This window comes from Lepisosteus oculatus, unplaced genomic scaffold, assembly GCF_040954835.1.
Source record: "Lepisosteus oculatus isolate fLepOcu1 unplaced genomic scaffold, fLepOcu1.hap2 HAP2_SCAFFOLD_112, whole genome shotgun sequence".
Lineage (NCBI taxonomy): Eukaryota > Metazoa > Chordata > Actinopteri > Semionotiformes > Lepisosteidae > Lepisosteus > Lepisosteus oculatus.
The window spans coordinates 236,764-249,295 of NW_027167663.1; the positions used below are offsets into that span (position 1 = coordinate 236,764).

The following is a 12,532-nucleotide window of genomic DNA, read 5'->3' on the forward strand; positions in this document are numbered from 1 at the left end:
ACCTCATGGTTTTCCTAAAAATCATTTTTTATGTTCCCTGGTGTTCCAAACTTAGTTTTAATCAATTTTAATTTGTTATGTTACAAACAGGGTAATAAAGTCTTAATTGGACTATAACTAATGTCATATTGTCTGCTACAAAACTGATATTTTCAGCTCTATTGTAGAGATTCTAGAATCAACTAATAAAGAATTGAAATAAAAAAAGGGCATAAGAAGACATTACCAACAACGACCACATGATGGAGATATTGTCTAGACATTACCAACAACGACCACAAGATGGAGATATTGTCTAGACATTACCAACAACGACCACAAGATGGAGATATTTTCCAAAGAGGCAAGAGGGGCAAAGCTGCGATAAGGTAAAATCATTTTTTGAAAGAGATTGTTGTCAGAATGCACATCCGTATCCCAAACAGAATCTCTAGTAAAATATGATCATTTGTGAAACAGGCAAATGAGTGTCAGCTACAATATGATTGCTACATATCTGCATTTGTTGGTATTTAAGGAGTAAGAGTGCAGGTTTAAACCTGCGATCCAGTGTGTTGAAGAATTTCACAACACTACCTCTAGCACATATGGAAATAAATCCTCATAATGATTATTGCCCTGGGCATGTACCAAAAAAGCAGTGAGCATATATATATATATCACTGGGTTGAAGCTAGAAACACAGAATAACTGCAAACACATCCTAAATACAGTGTTCCAGCACCTTTGACCTCATCCAGAACGTATCATTTCTTGAAAGGGATTGCTGTCCGAATGCACATCTGAATCCCAAACAGAATCTCTAGTAAAATACGATCATTTGTGAAACAGGCAAATGACTGTCTCAGGGGCCCATTTCTCATTGTCAGACACATGTATGCAATGCTTTCACTGTGCATTGAGCAATAGGGATCAAAAACAGAATGGAAACAGACATGGAAACCAACGAGGATGGGATTTGAACCCATGCGTGCAAAGCACAATGGATTAGCAATCCATCGCCTTAACCACTCGGCCACCTCGTTAACAAAACTGGGCTGTCCCAACTGGGTTGGCGCGCTCCAGATGATCTTTTTCTTTTTTTTCCCTCGTACTCGAGGGTCATTTTCCTGTTCCACATGCGATTTCAACATTTTCCTTGGGAGATGTCAAGCCAGCAAGCCACTGCTGTGGTTCAGTGGCCAGCGTGGAGTTCAGTGGCCCTGTTGTACACAGAAAGCACATTGAGCTCCTTGGACATGAAAAGTTCCAGATAAAAGCCATTTGTCATCCTTTCTCTTGGTGTCGATGTTGCTATTGTATGTAAAGGTGGCAACTTGCTCAGCGAGCAGGCGGAGCACACACCGAATGCAGATGTGTCTGAGTGGTGTGTCCAAGTGGCTGCAAAAGGACAGCACTCCCGGGGCGCTGTGGCTTAGTTGGTTAAAGCGCCTGTCTAGTAAACAGGAGGCCCTGGGTCTGAATCCCAGTGGATAACCGCCTACGGCTAGACTTAATTAAATGCAAGTATTCATTTCCTGTCTTTAACACGACTTGTTTTTCTTAAAATGGATGCAACTTGCAAAACATGAAATACAAACCTTGCTAATCAGCGCTAGCAGCTGGCAAAAAAAAAGAAGTCAGCAATGTTTTTTTTCTTTAACCTTAACCCTGCTAATGGAGAAGAGTTAAACGACCGAGTCTATGCAGCTTAAACGGTGCGCACGTCGGGTTCTTAGCTGAAAGGGTGGTAAATCACGCTCACCCCAGTCCTTAATCTTTTAAAGAGGATACAAAATTGAACCTAGTCGCCACATCACATACATCCTGTTCAATGATAAAAAGGTAACATCTATCCTCGCTCCAGAGTAAATCTCACGTTGAGGGCATATTTTTTTTCACTTTACCGTGAATCGGGCTCGGCTGCACAGAGGAGAGAGCAGAGCAATGAGGTCACGGGGACAGGGGAGTCACACGCTGGCGGTTTGAATACGCGGAAGATCACTGAGGGATCCACAGTATATGGACCCTCCGTGCGCAATCAGTCCGCACTCCGGACTCTGAAACCTGCCATCCGAGTTAAGATCTCGGCAGAACCTGAGGCGCAGTTCCTTCTTAAAACGTAATCTGGTGAGCATTTCTAGAATCGTACTTGTATAGATGCAGCCTTTAATGTGTTGCTAGGTTAAAATTGATGACTTCTTGTATTTCAGTAGGCAACTGCCCTCTTGATTTTGGATTTAATTTCTTTATTACAGTGGCGCTTTTATGAAGCCAAGGGACCAGGGAGCTGCCCCAGTACTGGGATGGCCAGTTCGAAATCATAGAAACTATTGTCAATTCCAGTCCCATGTCAGTGCGAGCAGGGATTTTGACATCTTGTTTTGCTATGTTCTGCACCAACAGGCAGGTGGCTCGGCCATTCCGTTCCAGTGTGGGGGTACAACAGACTGCTAGGTTCAGTCTGATAAACTGAGCTGATGGTTGGAAGAAAACCATCTCAGCGTCCATTCTCTGTCCCTTCTTTAGGACAAGGCGTACCGGAAACCCTGCTGTTGACGCAGGAACGATCAGGTCCGATTCGTTTACTACCTGGCAGGCCTGAGGAATCGTCTGACCTGACCGAATGTTCTCGGGGTCACCGCTTAGAGAGTGGGCATCTGGGTCCACCCGTTTCCACAGCACACTGTTTACTGTGTCCAGCTGGGCGCCCAGTCGAACCAATAGGTCTGCACCAATGCAGACCGAATGGGTCAGCTGAGGTGCTACCTGGAAGTAGTGAGCAAACTTCCTTTTTCCGATGGAGATGGAAGCTACACAGCTTCCTTTGCTCCAAATGGACCTATGAGGTGGGGGTGCCCACCACAGAACCTGTGACTGCGTCACCAGGGTCACCTGACAGCTTCGCGACAGGTCCTCGAACAGACCTTCACTGATTATGGACTTCTCAGAGCTGAGGCTAAGAATTACATCATCAACCTGCACTTCTGCCACCTGGACCCCCTCCCACCACCATGGGGTGGTAGTCCTGGACCCCCTGAGGTACCAGGGTGCACAGAAAGGACTCCCATTCATTACCGGACAGGGAGATCCACTCTTCTTCAGGGATGAAAAGGGGGTGTGCTTTACCTGGCGGGTCAAGCAGCTGCTCGGAGCACTGCTCCTGTAGTTGGGAGACCGTGGGAGTGCTGGCCTGGGCAGGACTTCCCTGTAGTTTTGGAAAGCAAGAAGAGACATTTATTCTCGTCCAGAGGAACCAGGAGGAACCTCCAACTCAGCTATAGTGTTCAGTGGGCACTGTGTGATCACAGCATAACCACTGAATCCCCCTTTTTGCTGTGCAACAGGCTTAGGGTTTTTGACCTGAGCCCACAATTTTCCACGCTGGCAGTCCACCAGAGGCTCCAGCCTGTCAAGCAGGTCTTGGCCAATGAGTAGTGGCTCTCTTTTTAACCTAGAGATGTAAACAGGATGCACCATGTTCATTGGCCCGAACCTAAGTGCCACCCACACTCGGTGTGTGATCCTGGCATGATCCTGGGTATAGCTGGAAATATCTATCTTACACGGTTCTACCTTAAGTCTGATGCCTTTTCCTTTCGCTACTCGTTTGAGCTCGCTGAGTAGATCGGCTGACATCAAACTAATTTCAGCCCCAGTGTCAATCAGTGCTTCTCTATCTAAGACGTTTTCAAGAAAAACCTTGATATAAATACGCCTTGCTTTGCCTTTCTGGCTGAGATTCCCTAAGAATTGTTGGAAGCCTGCCTTTTCTTTGACTTCAGGGGCGGGGTCAGCGCCCAACTCAGAGTCACAGCCTTCTTCCAGGCAGGAACCCTCCCACCCAATCAGATAGACTGAGGGAGGGGCTTGGGACGGATCCCCGCCTCCTCCAGTGAGAAGGGGCGTGGTCCCCCTAAGCTCATTCACACTTCTGGCATTCGGTGCGGAAGGTTTACCCTGTCCTGATCTCTCAGGCAGGGCTTGTTCAAGCCTGGCCAGGCGGGCTGCAGTCGACTCCCTTCGTCCAGTCTTATGATAGACTCTGCCTGAGCCCTTGCCTTCCCCGTAGCGCTCACGGCGGCTCTGACGCTTAGTGCGGTCCTGCCTGCCTATTTTGTGCCGGGGCTTAGCGAGCTCAGGAACCTCAGCTGCCTCGAGCTGAGGCGAGTCGTCAACCCTGCTGGCTTTAGTGGCGAACACGGCCGTTTTAGCAGGTTTTCGCTCTGAGGAAGCAGAGACTTCAGCTCCCCAGGCTTTTTGAGCCAACCTTCTAATGTCAGCCATTTTCATCGCTGTGTGTGCATCACAATCATTTTCCTGACTGAGGGATGCAGATTAGCAATGAATAAACCTTTGAAATTCACGTTCTCTTCGCAACCCTCTTCATTCCGCCCTGCAAAATAAGTGCGCCTAAGCCTCTGATAATAGTCGCGAGGGGCTTCAGCTTTTTCGTGCTTAATATGGTGCACAGCAGCCACGGCAGCTATGGGATCGATAAAAGCCGAAAATTCTCCGATCATTGCCTGACACAGCTCCTCAAAGCTATTACAGACTTCCGGTCCTTGTCTAGACATCCACTCGTGGATCGCTCGGCTGGTAGTTTTCCTTACTTACATAGCCTTTTCCTGTTCGGACGCTTCGGGCATAAACTGCAAAGTATATCTCAGCTCATCGATGTAGGTCTCCACATTATTCCCTGACACTGACGGGTCAAACCTTTCTACATCTTTGGCTAACTGCCTCAGGGAGTGGAGGTTAATTTTTACGGTTTCTCCGCGGGCAGGGAGACGGCCGTGATCAGGAGCAGGGGGTCTATGCCTGAACTGACTCGCCCTTGCGTTTCGCGCAGGACTCGGCGATCTCCCCCATGCCGATCCGACCACAGACCCTGGCCGGGAGAAACCTCCTCCCGGCGCGCTGGGTGAGCGCTCCGGGCTGCTAGGTGGGCTGGCATGCAAGTGGGATCTAGTCTATTTTGCTTCCAGTACGGCAGCATCTGACTCCTTTTGCCTTTCCTGGCTGAGCTCATTTAAACTCTCAATTTCTTTTTCTTTTTCTTTCGAGCTCCCTTCCAGGTCTCTCCTAGCTACCTCAGCCGCAGTTTCTCTAGCAGACAAGTCATCTAATTTACCTAAAACTTCCCTGAGTCAGTCTTCACTTTCCTCATTTTTCACTCTCTTTTCTCTGATTATATCCAACAACTCGACTCGCTCCACCTTATATCTTTCTAGCGTTCCCTGAAGCTTTTGAAACTTTGTCAGCTCGGACAAAGACAGTTCCAGCTGTTTAGCTAGATTTAAGGTGAAACTCGATAGGACCAGAACTGCGTTCACAGACACTCCTGTGTTAAGCTGGTTCGCTACCTTAGCTACTAAATCTACTTGCAGCTTCTCAATATCATCAAAGTTCAACTTTTCGATACCACTCCAGTAACCAGGATTGTCGTCGCTAGAAATAGTACTTATAAGCGACTCCACTTCAGACATTTTAGCAGCCATTGTCATTACGTCAGAAAAACTTTAAGAGTATTACTTTTTTTTTTCTTTTTCCAAAATACAGTATGGAATCTAGACACCCGAGCAGATGGATTTCCAATCAGCACACGTTACACTAAACGCTAGAAAACAGGGGGATTTCTTTACGCAGTTATCAGCACACCCGGTATTCGCGTATAGAAGCCGCGGTGCTGTGCTGAACTTCAGTTATTCTGTGCGACTGATTCTCATTTCATTCTAAACTCACCCACCCAGGGACGCCATTAAATGTAATGGTTTGATGGGTTTACTGAGACAATTATTAATTGTAGCAGTAATCACAAGGTTGTTCGTTGGGGCTTTTAGAAAATCAATCGTCAGAACAACTAACAACGCACACACAGGGGTTCAATACACTAGATACATTTATTAATATAAATTGTGCACCAAACATATACTAGTCTGCCTGGATACGAGTGGCAGACCTTACTGTGAGGGTTATCAATATACAAGGTATATAATCCCGAAGAGATGCAAACACAAAGAGATACACAACAGAGAATATATGTCAATATATATCGTTCGGTTACCAAATCGCTAATCAGTGTTATTACCCACTGTTACTCCAAACTCGGAAGTAAATACATTACTCATGAATTAAATTGATAACAACTTGTGTTGAGGTACAATTAAATTCTCGAGACGCAATGTAGAACATGGGGTTTACTTATCCACTGTGTATGGATTTGGAATTTCCCGGCACGAACACCAAACCAGCTGACAGGCTCTGTTGCAGCCTCTGTTCCAGCGGTTGTCCAATGGGCGTTGTCCCGGCGTCCTCTGGCTACCGGCCAACCAGTCAAGGTGCAGCTCGGAGTAGGACGGGCGGAGGAATCTGACTGCGGCGCGCAGGGCAGTCGTTGCTCCGAGGGGATCTACCAGCAGTCCGGCTGGCTGGTAGAAAGTCTCTATGCACAGAGTGTGACCGCGAGTCCTCACAAGTCACTCTTGTGCCTGGGAAGAAGCTGGTTCGTTCCCGGTCCAGCACTGCTTCTGAATAAGCTATTCAGGTTGTCGACGAGGGTCCAACTGTAGGGTCCAACTGTCCAACACAAACACAATCTGTGGCGTTTAGCGTGACAGTCTTGCAGGCATCGTGCTGTCTCACTGCAATACTATACCGCTGGAGGAAACAGTCCATCTGGCCATGAAACTCATTTGAACGTCTAGCTACAGCAACTAACAATATCATGATTTATTCAGGATGTGTGGAATCACCACGTCCGTGCGCACACGTCCTTTCGATGCCAGTCCAACAAGTGCTCCGCATTAGCTGCGTCGGGGCTCCGGGGTGTCGCACCTCACCTCACCTCACCTCGCACTGCCCCCTCCTTGAATGTCTGCCGCTGGGCATGCCCCACTCTCCTCCGCCTTATCTTATCGCGTGTGAGCACCGACAATGGCCACAATGCCGGGGAATGGCACCTGTAAATTAATTCTCTTCTCTTGCAGCCTGAGATCATGTCCTTCTTTTGGCTCCCTCCAGTTCTGATAAAAAATCTCACTCTTAGATTTGTTAATTTTTGCGGATGAAGCCAAAGAGAAACGATCACAGCACTGCAGAGCTCTGCTAATTGAGGCATTGTCAGAGAGGAGCAGGGTCATCCATGTATAGAGATGTCTTTACCTCTCCTCCCCCACTTCCAGGCACTGGTATCCCATTAATGGCCTGATCCTGGCGCAAGGCACAGGCTAAGGGCTCCATAGCCAAAACGAATAACAAGGGGGATAATGGGCAGGCCTGCCTCACCTCTGAACAGACTTCAAAGGGGTGTGATCTATTGCCATTAACCATTACTCTGCTGTTGCTACCTGTGTACAGCAGGTTAATCCACTTTCTCATGATGGGGCAAAAATTCATGTGCTCAAGTACCAATGTTAAGTACTGCCGGTTTAGGCGGTCAAAGGCCTTTTCTAGGTCTACACCTAAAATGCACAGAGGGAGGGAGCGATCCTCTGAGTACAGACAGACATCCCTCAACAAGGCCAGGTTGTCGCTCATCAGGCGTCCTGCTATCCCACAAGTCTGTTCTTTCCCTACCAGTGAGGCCACTACATTTTGTAGGCGCAGGAAAAGGGCTTTGGACAGGATCTTAGTGTCCACGCCTAACAGGCTGAGGGGTCTCCAGTTCTTTATGTCATTCTTTGCTCCTTTCTTAAACAAGAGAGAGATAGTGCCTTCTCTTAAGGAGTCAGGCAGCAATTCTGTCTTATAGCTTCGCTCGAATAGGAGCAGTAGCGGATCCTGAAGCAGATCCCAAAAGGTGCAATAAAATTCTTTAGGGAGCCCGTCAGCACCCGGAGTTTTCCTCTTCTGTAAGCTCTCCATAGCCTGTCTCAGCTCTTCTATTGTCAAATCCCTCTCAAGTACTTCCCTATCTTCTTCACTCAAAACGTTTTCTAGCTTTGAGGTAAAAAAATGAATTTCTTCATCCTTTACCTCTGTAGAGCTGTACAGTCTTGAGTAGAAGGCCTTGGTGCAGGAGAGGATAGCACTCGGCTCTGTTCTCTCTCGTCCCTCCTCATCAACTACACTTTCCATGACAGACTTGGAGCCTACCACTTTCCTGAAAAAGAAGCGAGTACACTTCTCATTTTCTTCCAAGAACTGCACTCTGCTTCTTAACAGCACTCCTCGACTACTTTCTTCGGCTATGCTCCGGATGTCCTTTTTTAAAAGGGTGATATCCTCGAGCACAGCGAAGCCACTGTGCAGCATCGTGTAGAGACGCTGCAGCTGCCTCTGTTTCCTGGCTAGCACTCCTCTCCGTCTGGCAGCAGCCTTCCTTCCCTCAGCCATGAAAAAGGCCTTTGTCCTCATCTTCACCTCCTCCCACCACTCTCCTACTGACCCGTACAGACACTGCAAGGACAGCCACTGTGATAGTTTCTCCTTGTAGCGGGATACTACCCCCTCGTTCTCTAGCAGCTTAGTGTTGAGTTTCCATAGGCCTGGGCCAAAGACAGTCCCGCCCTTGAGTTCCACTCTACACCCTAAAGCCTGATGATCTGAGAAGAAGACAGGCTGAAGAGTGACCCCAACAACTTTCACTCTCTCTGAGACAAAGCAATAGTCAATTCTGGAGCTGCTATTCCTCCCTGACCATTTATATCCTGCTGTTGTGGGATATATACATCTATATGTGTCTGAGAGTTTAAAGTCTTGAACTAAGTTTTGCAGGGCCAGTGAGCTGGAATCCAATTTTATCGGAGAGCTAGACTGCCTGTCTGTGTGCTCTAAGATACAATTAAAATCCCCTCCCACTATCACGTCTGTGCTACTTAACAATAGGGGAGAGAGTGCCTTGAGTAGCTCCACCCTTCCTCCCACGTCAGTAGGACAATACACATTGATTAGCCGCAGGTTAACGGTCCCCCATTCCACATCCACACACAGCAACCTGCCATCTATGACCCTCTGAATACTTTTCAATTTGAAAGCCCATCCTTTGAAAAGAATGGCCACGCCAGAGGCTCTGTTGTTATTGTCCCCTGACCAAACAGAAGGCCCTTTATCCCACCTATCTTCAAAGCTTTTATACCTCTCTTGATAGGCTAAAGCACACTCCTGCAACATCAACACATCTCCCTCTCTCTGCTGGAGGTAATCAAAGACACACTGGCATTTAACTCTGTCATTGATACCTCTGGTGTTAAGAGAAATTATGTTTAGAGCCATATTACATAAGAAAGTGGAACCAGTCTTTACAAAACACATTTCTCTTCGGTCTCACCTGTTACCTTCTCTTTTTCTTTTTCTTCTTACCAATTTCCTGCCAGCCATCCTCTGAATGAGCCTTCATCAGGGTGGCAGCAGTAAAAGCGTTCACGGAGTCCATTTCAAGGAAGGGGGTAGAAGGAGGGGTGGAGGGGTTCCAGCTGTCCCTATCGCCATGCTCTCCTTCCTCCTCGCTCGGGGAGAAAACAGAGTCATTTTTCCTTTTCCTCAAGTCCAGCTCCTGGTAGCACTGAGGGGAAAGGGGTGCAGCCGATGCACCAGTCTCCTCTTCCCCCTCACCCACCAGCTGTTGCAGATCCTCCGTGACGGACTGGATGGAGGAGAGGAGGGCATCTGTAGCACTTGCAGAGTCTGAGAAAAGCAGCTCCGCTGAATCCTGGGTATCGTCGTTGGACCCGCTCCACCGGTGGGGGCCCCACAATGGCCCTCGTTCTGAGGAGCAGGAGTGGGGGAGGGGTCCTCGCTGTTCTCTGGGGTTTTCAAACCCTCGTGCTTGTCTGGTGCAGTCTGCGGTTGTGGGAGCGTAGTGGATTTCTCTTCCACCGGCCCCGGAGCCACAGCAGGACTGATCCTGGCTGGAGGCTGAGACTCTTTGTTCAACAAGGGTTCTTTGTTTGACTTGTTGTTTGCTTTGGCTTTTCGGGCCGGTTTGGCTGAAACAAGCACTGCCTCATCCTTTCTCATTTTGAGTTTATTGGCGTAGGCGTGAGGGCAGTTCTTAAAAACGTGTCCTTCCGAGCCACATAAATTGCACTTTGGCAGCATTGAACAGTCAGAGGCTAAATGTCCCTGTTTGCCACAGGTCTTGCAGCATTTCACAGTGCAGGACGATGCCAGGTGTCCCACAGCACCACAGCGCCGACGCACCTTTGGTTGTCCCACATAAAAAACATAGCCATTGCAGGCGCCCAGCCGGATTGTAGAGGGCAGGTGCCTTAAGCCTCCATTTACATTGTCCGGTAGCAAGCGAACCTCGAATTTCCTTGCTCCTGTTTTTATACCGTCAACATCTCTAACCTCAGTTCCATGGTGGACTGTGCAGTATTGCTTAAGCCAGGTGTGAATGTCCTCCGTCTTTGCCATTTCCGAGAACATAACAACATGCACCGTTTTCCTCTCTCTCTGTGTCAGAGGCTGCAAGTTGATCTTCTCAAGGGCAGGAACTTTCCCTCTTTTTGCCTCAAACACATCCACACATTGTTCAAACAGAGAATAGGTAGCAAAAACAACCTCAAATGCTTTCTGACCTGGGAGAGCGAAGATGAAATCCAAGTGCCGAGGTTCAAAGCCAAGTTCCTTCTGTAACACTTTTCTGCCTAACTGCATACGATCCATGAAGAGGTCATCCAAAAGCTCAAAACGTACAGCATTCTTGCGGGATCCAAAGGTTGCCATCTCAAACTGCAAAACAAACACTGCTTCCAGAAAACAAGAAAACAATCCAACTACACCAACTACAGGCTGATCAAGGTATCTCCCCTGCCAGGTAAGCCGAGAGCCGCAGGCGATGAGCCCGGAGCTGAACGGGCCCCACTGGCTCGTTTGTAAGGCCAGGTGCATTGCCAACCACGACCGGCAGGGCAGAGGGCTTGAAGGCGGCCTGGGCTCCTGCAGCTGTCCAGCCACGCACTCTGGTTTCTCTTCATCTCGTACAAATCTTTTGCCTTTTACTAAAGATTTCCATGGAGAGGAGCATGAATGAGTTCCATACAATTTTTGTGCTTCCCTGCCTTCGGGTGGGGCGCAGCTGGGCTGGTCAAAGAGAGAAAACAAAACCGCTCACAATCGCTCTTACAATGCAGTAAGTAGCACAGGCTACTTAGGGAGTAGGCTGATGTGTTTAAAAACAACCAGCGCCAGGCAGGAGTCGAACCTCCAAACTCCTAATCCATAGTCAGACACATTATCCATTGCACCACTGACCCTGGTGTGACATTGCAGGACTGTAACCCAGTGAGCTTAGCACTGCAACTAGTAAAATATTACCCCCGGTCCATTCTTTTCCAAAAGTGAGAAACACCTGTTTTCTACATTTTGTCTGTTTTAAAATCATATCTCTTTAAACCAAACCAAGAGTTTGTCTTTTGCACTGATATTCTGATTCATTTCGATTTCAAAGAAAAAAAAACATTACCTTCCAAAGCATCATAAAATTGTCCCTTCCTCCAGACTCTACTTCTCTCTTGTAGAAGTACAGCAGACCTTTCCAGGTGAGCAGATCACAGAGTCCGAAATGAGCTTCCTCCATCAAGCAAAGTACCTGAACATGACTCTGTCATCATAAAAGCGCCCCTGTAATAAAGAAATTAAATCCGAAATCAAGAGGGCAGTTGCCTACTGAAGTTCAAGAAGTCATAAATTTTAACCTAGCAACACATTAAAGGCTGCATCTATACAAGTACGATTCTAGAAATGCTCACCAGATTACGTTTTAAGAAAGAACTGCGCCTCAGGTTCCGCCGAGATCTTAACTCGGATGGCAGGATTCAGAGTCTGGAGTGTGGAATGATGGCGCACGGAGGGTCCACATACTGTGGATCCCTCAGTGATCTTCCGCGTGTTCAAACCGCCAGCGTGTGACTCCCCTGTCCCCGTGACCTCATTGCTCTGCTCTCGCCTCTGTGCAACTGTGCCCGACTCATGGTAAATTGGAAAAAAATATGCCCTCAACGTGAGATTTACACTGGAGTGAGGATAGTTGTTACCTTCTTATCGTTGAAACGGATGTATGTGATATGGCGACTAGGTTCTTCTCCATTAGCAGGCTTAAGGTTAAAGAAAAAAACATTGCTGACTTCTTTTTTTTTTGCCAGCCGCGAGCGCTGATTAGCGAGGTTTGTATTTCATATTTTGCAAGTTGCATCCATTTTAAGAAAAACAAGTCGTTCAAGACAGGAAATGAATACTTGCATTTAATTAAGTCTAGACGTATGCGGTTGTCCATAATGACCAGTTCTGTTAGAGAACACAGAACAAAAAAAGGCACCACTGGGATTCAGACCCAGGATCTCTTGTTTACTAAACAGGCGCTTTAACCAACTAAGCCACGGCGCCCTGGGAGTGCTGTCTTTTTGCAGCCACTTGGACACACCACTCAGACACATCTGCATTCGGTGTGTGCTCCGCCTGCTCGCTGAGCAAGTTGCCACCTTTACATACAATAGCAACATCGACACCAAGAGAAAGGATGACAAATGGCTTTTATCTGGAACTTTTCATGTCCAAGGAGCTCAATGTGCTTTCTGTGTACAACAGGGCCACTGAACTCCACACTGGC

General features: G+C 47.7%; 2 non-coding genes across 2 annotated transcripts; one reads left to right on the top strand and one right to left on the bottom strand.

Annotated features, from left to right (window-relative positions):
• Positions 1 to 943: 943 nt before the first annotated feature.
• On the bottom strand, positions 944 to 1,025 carry trnas-gcu (transfer RNA serine (anticodon GCU)). The gene has a single exon. It is a non-coding gene; the product is annotated as a tRNA-Ser (tRNA).
• Positions 1,026 to 10,881: 9,856 nt separating this feature from the next.
• Positions 10,882 to 10,998, top strand: LOC138226128 (U5 spliceosomal RNA). Its single transcript, XR_011184412.1, has one exon. It is a non-coding gene; the product is annotated as a U5 spliceosomal RNA (small nuclear RNA).
• Positions 10,999 to 12,532: the final 1,534 nt, after the last annotated feature.